Raw genomic sequence first — 6,342 nt, 5'->3', positions numbered from 1 at the left:
GGTGTACGATGCTTGTTGCTGGGGAGAAATGCTTTCCCCCTAGAATGTAGACTTTTAGATATTTCGCTGCTTGTCTGGGGCTGTGGCCTCACTCTCTCTCTCCCAATCTGGCTTTATGAAGAGCCCATCTGATCCTCAGGAAGTTCAGGGGTTTTTGTCGTTGTCATTGTTGTTTGTTTTGTTTTGTTTTTATCAAGTCAACCTTCCTGAATGACACTTGGGGACAAGGTCTGAATCCTTGTGATGCAGACGCCCTGTGATCTGCCGTGTAAACTCATACATTCATGTTCGCCCAAGGAAAAACAGCGGAGAGGGAGGGTGCTCAGCCGGTCTCCAGGGAGCATCTCTGAGTGATGTTGGGACAGCGCTTGGGACTCCCTAAGCAGCAGGGACCTTGCTCCCTTCTCCACAAGGCGGAGGAGGCTGTATTTCCCAGAGTAGAGCTGTCTGGGTACAGCAGTCGCAAAAACTTTGAAGGGTTTACTCGGCAGCTCCTTCCAGAGCACCTCGCTTCAGCCCTCCTCGTAAACAGCTTGTAAAGGGGCAATCAGGCGGGCCCCTCTGCGCTGCGCTAATCTGATGTAAGCCAGGCGCTGATTTATATACCCCAGCCCAAACAAGTCTACCTGTAGACCATCAAACTGGAATTTCTTCCGTCCTTTCTTCTGCTTTAGGGAACTGCTTTCATTTCTCCCTCGCCGGAGGGAAGCGATGTATTTATTTCAAGGAACAGAGAGGAGCGGTGGGCAGGATGCTGGTACAGGAGGGGGTGCTTCTGGGAGGGGGGAAGCTGCCGTGATGGGGGGCCTTTGCAGACAGGGAGTCCAGGAGGGGCCAGGATAGCACTGCCTGCTCACTTTGTGTGACTCAGATGACCTGCCCGGCACTTGTTACACAACAGACACATCTGCGAGCTCACAGATATGAGCTCACAGGGTTCCTCCAGCCATGCTTCAGAGCACAGCAAAGGGACAACTGGGGTTGGTTCACTGCTGTCTGTGTTGGTATTTGTGCTACGTTTGTACACACACACACACACACACACACACACACACACACACACATACCTATGGAAACCAAAGGACAAGTTACAGGAGTTGGGTCTCTCCTTCCACATCCTGGGTCCCAAGGATTACACTTGGTGGCATCTTCCCCTGCTGGTCCTGCTGGTTCCTTTTCTTAAATCTTTTTCCTTTTTTTCTTTTCTTTTTTTTTTTTTTTTTTTTTTTTGGTTCTTTTTTTTTCGGAGCTGGGGACCGAACCCAGGGCCTTGCGCTTCCTAGGTAAGCGCTCTACCACTGAGCTAAATCCCCAGCCCCCTTTTTTTCTTTTGAGAGAGCCTCACATAACCCTAGAATGTAATCTATAGCCAAGGATGACTTTGAATTCCTTTAATCCTCCTGCCTCTGCCTCCTGAGGTTACTGACTCACGCAGGGTCAGGGATTGAACCCAGAATGAAGTAAACGCCAGACGAGCAGTATAGCTACTGAGAGTATTACCCACTAGCCTTTGGCCTCAGTGAACCCACCAGGGTCAGCCACTCTCATCTCACCGAAAACTCCAGGGTAGACGCCACATGTAAGTGGTGCAGTATGGAAAATTAAAATACACAAAAAGACATAAGATGAAACTGCCTGGTCGTTCCTGGCGTTCCTGGTCCCTGTCCTCGCCACTAGCAGGGACTCTACTGAGAGTCAGGACCTTGGCACGAGGCATAGAGGCATAGTGTGGGTTACACACCTTCCTCCTGGGCTGGGTGAGCTCTCCCAGGGTTCCCGTCTGAGCTCCCTCTTTGTCCTTCTTGGCTCCTGACTTTATCAACCACCTTGGGACTGTCCCAGTGCCCTGTGGGTGAGCCTGGGAGCTTGTCTAGTTTCCTCTCTAGAACCCAAGCTCAGGGAACCCAGGAATACAGTCTGTTCTCTGTTCCCTGAGAGGCCAGCCAGCCCATGGCACACAGTAGGCCCACGGTCCCGTCTGGAGAGTGAGTTGAAATGTAATCTTGTATGTGATATCACACTACAGGATGCTCGCTCAAGATGGTTAGGTTACCTCACTGAAGGCCAGCCAGCTTCTCCTGGAGAACCATCCCTGGCCAGTGGGATACCTGGGAAGCTCGTAGCCGGGAGGAGACATTTCTGCCTGACTTAAAAGCTAGGGCTCGAGGGAGACTTGTGTAATCTGAAGGGGAGTGGGCTTCTCCTTTAAGCAGTCACTGGGGTCAGGAAGCCCAGTGCAGTGTGACCACATCTGAACTTGTCACATTGGCAAGGGCAGTGCTTCTGAGAAAGGCCACAGTCAGAGGAGTGGGGTGGGGCTTTCTAGAGGGGACTCGGCTCGACTCACTGCAGTCTTAGCTTGAGCCAGTACAGCTTTTCTGGAAAGATCTTTAATTACAAACATGGAAAGCCAAAACACACACTGGGCACTTGGTGAGCTGTTATCTGGGCCGTGCAGATCTAAAGAAAACAGCTCCGAACGTGTGCGGGGCTCGTCATTGCAGGAATCCGCCAACGAGGCAGACACACCACCCCAGATTCGACTACGTGAGACGCCAAGCAGAAAGGGCTGGTTAAAGATGGTGACAGTTTATCATTTAGCTCAGAGCTTGGGGAACTTCTGTGAGTAACCAGAGAGTAAATATTTAGGCTGAATAGGCTGCAAGGTTTCTTTTGAGACTACTATGAAGGAGGTTGAGACCACACACACACACACGTACACACATGCACACACACATGCACATACAATGTATATGCACACACATGCACACATGTATGCATGTGCATCATGCTGGCAGACACACACATACTCACACGTACACATGCACACGCAGAGGTACACATATGTATGCATGTACATCATGTCAGCAGGCACACACACATAATCACATGCACATACATACAACACAAGGAACACATACATCTAAGACACACAGGTATACCTGCATGCCCACTCACACAGACACAAGAACATGCACACATTTGTACACATACACATAAAAGCGCACACGCACACACACTCACATAGGCATACGTAAGCACACATATGCACATACATGTACACATGCACACCATCATACATGCATGTCAGCTAACTACAGGCCCATGAAACCCAGATATGGCCTTGAGGGTCTGAGGAAGTCAACTCTGGCTCTAGACCAAATATAAACAAACCACTAAGCATCATGGGGGATAGCCACACATCTTCACAGACATAGTAGTTACGAGATCACCATGTGGTGTCACACTGTGAGACAGGGAGTGGGATATCTCCAGAGTGGGGCCTTTGAACACCATACTTGTTAGTGTGCATGTGTCAGATGTATGTGTGTACACATCGACATGTATGTATTTACCAACCCTGCCTTCCATCCATCCATTCATACCCCCTCTCTATCTGTCTGTCCGTCTCTCCCCTACCCCCACATACACTCTGAGACATCAAGGTCTGCATTTGGTGGGACAGCCTCCACTGTAAATACTGGCTTCTGGGTTCTTTTATGGCTTTTGCTTTGTTCAGACTTTTGAAGCCCTTGGTATTCATGAATTCTGTCTAATTCCTCCCTCGGATGTCTGAGGCTTCTCAGAGACACCCCTGCGGGGCCTTGAGGAGTACGGAGGGCATCTCCCATTTCTCAGTGAAGACACAAGGACGGCTGGAGTCTGGAGTCACTGTGTGGAACCCTGTTCAGGCTCAGACCCCAGCGGCAGCAGCAGGAGGAAGTGGGTCTGGCTTTGTCCCTTTATTCTCAGGACTCCCCTCCAGCTCTGTGCCTCTCCAGGAGAGACTCTGTGTCATGGGGTTGTGGGCAGGACAGGGTGAGTTAGGCAGCCGGGCACTGGCCGCATGGAGGTTGTGCTATGGAGCAGACAGCCCAGCTACGGAAGGGCAGAGGCCAGGCAGCCAGCACCTGCTGACACTGTGGCACTCTTCTTCCCTGATACTGATACTCTCCTGTCAGAAGCCCGGTCCCCTGCTAGGTGCCTTCTCCAGGCTTCTCCAGGCTGGGCTCTTCACCTCACTGGCTACGGCTTTATCATCAGAGAGGCCCTGGGTGCTGCCTGCCCTGTCCAGTTTCTGTCATCACTGGCTCCTGTCCTCAAAGGCACCACCACATGGAGGTTCTCTGTGGTCATTTCTTGCCTCTCAGTTAAAGCAGGTGTCTCAGAAGGGCTAGAATTCGGTCCCCTCTGTGTCACAACTGTATCAACAGGGCTGTCTATAGTAGGTGCTCAATAAAGTCCATGCGTAGCCCCTTCTAGAAGCTTCTTTAGGCCAGAAGGACAGGACTCTGGGCTCTGCTGAGGTTTAAGAGGGTACAGAGGAAGAAGACGTTCAAGGGTGGGAGGTCTGGCCTCACGATGCACTTCCTGCTCAGGTTCAAAGTCGGCCCTGCCCCTGGAACTGCCATGGCGAGTTTAGATTGTTCTAGAATCCTGCTGCAGCCTGTTCAAAGGCTCTCAGCGGCTGTCAGGAAGTGTCTCAGGGAAGTCCCATTAAACACGAAACCCAGATGCAATCAGACAGCCCAGACTTCAGAGGGGGCCCAGGCTCACACACTGCTTGAAGAAGGCTGCGGCTCGGGGCTGGAGTGGAAATGAGCCCACCAGGCCTCTTCTCCTTCCACCTGTCGCCCCAGAGTCAGTCTCTGGAGCACAGGAAGCAGCCAGGGGGCCGGTCCTGGACAGGAATGCCTGGTGATTGCGGCTTCCTCCTGCTCCTTGGCACCGGCCTGCCATCTTTCTGTTGTGGTCTCAAAGACCAAACACGAACCCGGGGTTCCATTGTGGTTGCAATTTTGGCTTGTAATTTTATCACTTAAATCTAAATCCACTTCAGAAATGACATAAACTAATTGTCACTGGATAAACTGAAACTTTGGGGAGTTTATAAAAGGATTCGATGTTAAAAAAAAAAAAAGAAAAAGAAAGAAAGAAAGAAAATAGAAAACAAATGTTGCCCACAGAACTGTTGGCCCAAAGGTGGAAGCCGCCTGTTTCTTTGGAAGGAATTCACTTGACTGGGCGTGATGCTGCCCGCTGTGGCCCAGAGCCCTGAGGCGGGTCCTGGGTGTACCTCAGAGCCAGGGAAACCGGGCTCATGTGCAGACAGGGCAGGCTGATCAAGGGTGTTGTTGGGAAGGGCAGAGTTGCCGAAAGTGAATGCCCACAGCTCAGATGGGTCCCTGATTCAGCCAAATGTGCCTGGTTTCTCTGATTAAAAATAAGAACAAAGTCCAGGCATCGTGGTGCACGCCTTTAATCCCAGCACTCAGGAGGCAGAGGCAGTCGGGTCTCTGTGAGTCTTGGGTCAGCCTGGTCTACAGATCGAGTTCTGGGACAGCCAGGGCTGCACAGAAAAACCCTGCCTCATAAAACAAAAACGAAGTTAAATAAATGTGACTCACTAAGTAACAACCACATTCGTTGGTGCTTTCTGTAGGCGCAAACGGTGTGTGTTACACTACACTGTGAGTGGCTGCTGGTGCTGGGTCCACTTCTTTAGTGGCAAGAAGAAATATGCACAGTACACAGAGTGATCTCAGCTCTGCTCGTGTCAAGCTGTGGCATCAGGAAAGCAGCACAGGGGCCCGGGCAGCAGGCAGCCTGTCTAGGGGCCGCTGCATGCTTCTGTCTTCTGAATGAGTAGAAACCCTCAGAGACTCCGCCAACATGGCGGTGGGCTTTATTGAAATGGGCTCTCAGCTATATGAGGTAGCCCAGGCTATCTAGCCAAGGATGGCCCTGAACTTCTCTGATCCTCCCGTCTTGGCCTCCCGAACACTGAGCTTTCAGGTTTGTGCCATCATACTGGGGTTGCAGCCCACGTCCTAGGGACTGTCGTTGGTGGTGGTATTCTATAAGGGCAGAGAAAAAAGCAGGGTATGTCTGCAGGAGTGGACGCCATCATTGAGGCCAACATCAAATGGGTCACAGCTTCCATATGACTGGGCTGGAGTGAACCTCCCCTCCCCTTGTCTCGGAGACACCTCAGCCCAAGGCCCTTGCACACTCCGGCTCTCTGGAAAGTTCAGACATGTAGGTCCCGAGTCTGCCTGGGACTGTGCTTGCATTTGGGAAGGGGCACAGGGTGAGACCCCACTTGAGGGAAGAGACAGGAGGGGGTTGTTCTGAAAACTAAGGTTCTCGGCAGGTAGTCCCTGGACTCCACAGTTCCAGCATCTAGGAACTCATAAGAAATACACATGCCTCGGGCTGCTGTGCTGTCCTGATAAAGCCTGATACCTGCTGCTTCACCAGCCCCACAGGGAGAATGGAATGATTCAGTGATTCAGTGATGTACAGCACTGGGGCCTACGGCAACCAAACACACACACACAC

This window comes from Rattus norvegicus, chromosome 19 (assembly GCF_036323735.1).
Source record: "Rattus norvegicus strain BN/NHsdMcwi chromosome 19, GRCr8, whole genome shotgun sequence".
Taxonomy (NCBI): Eukaryota; Metazoa; Chordata; class Mammalia; order Rodentia; family Muridae; genus Rattus; species Rattus norvegicus.
This window is presented reverse-complemented; position numbering follows the sequence as displayed.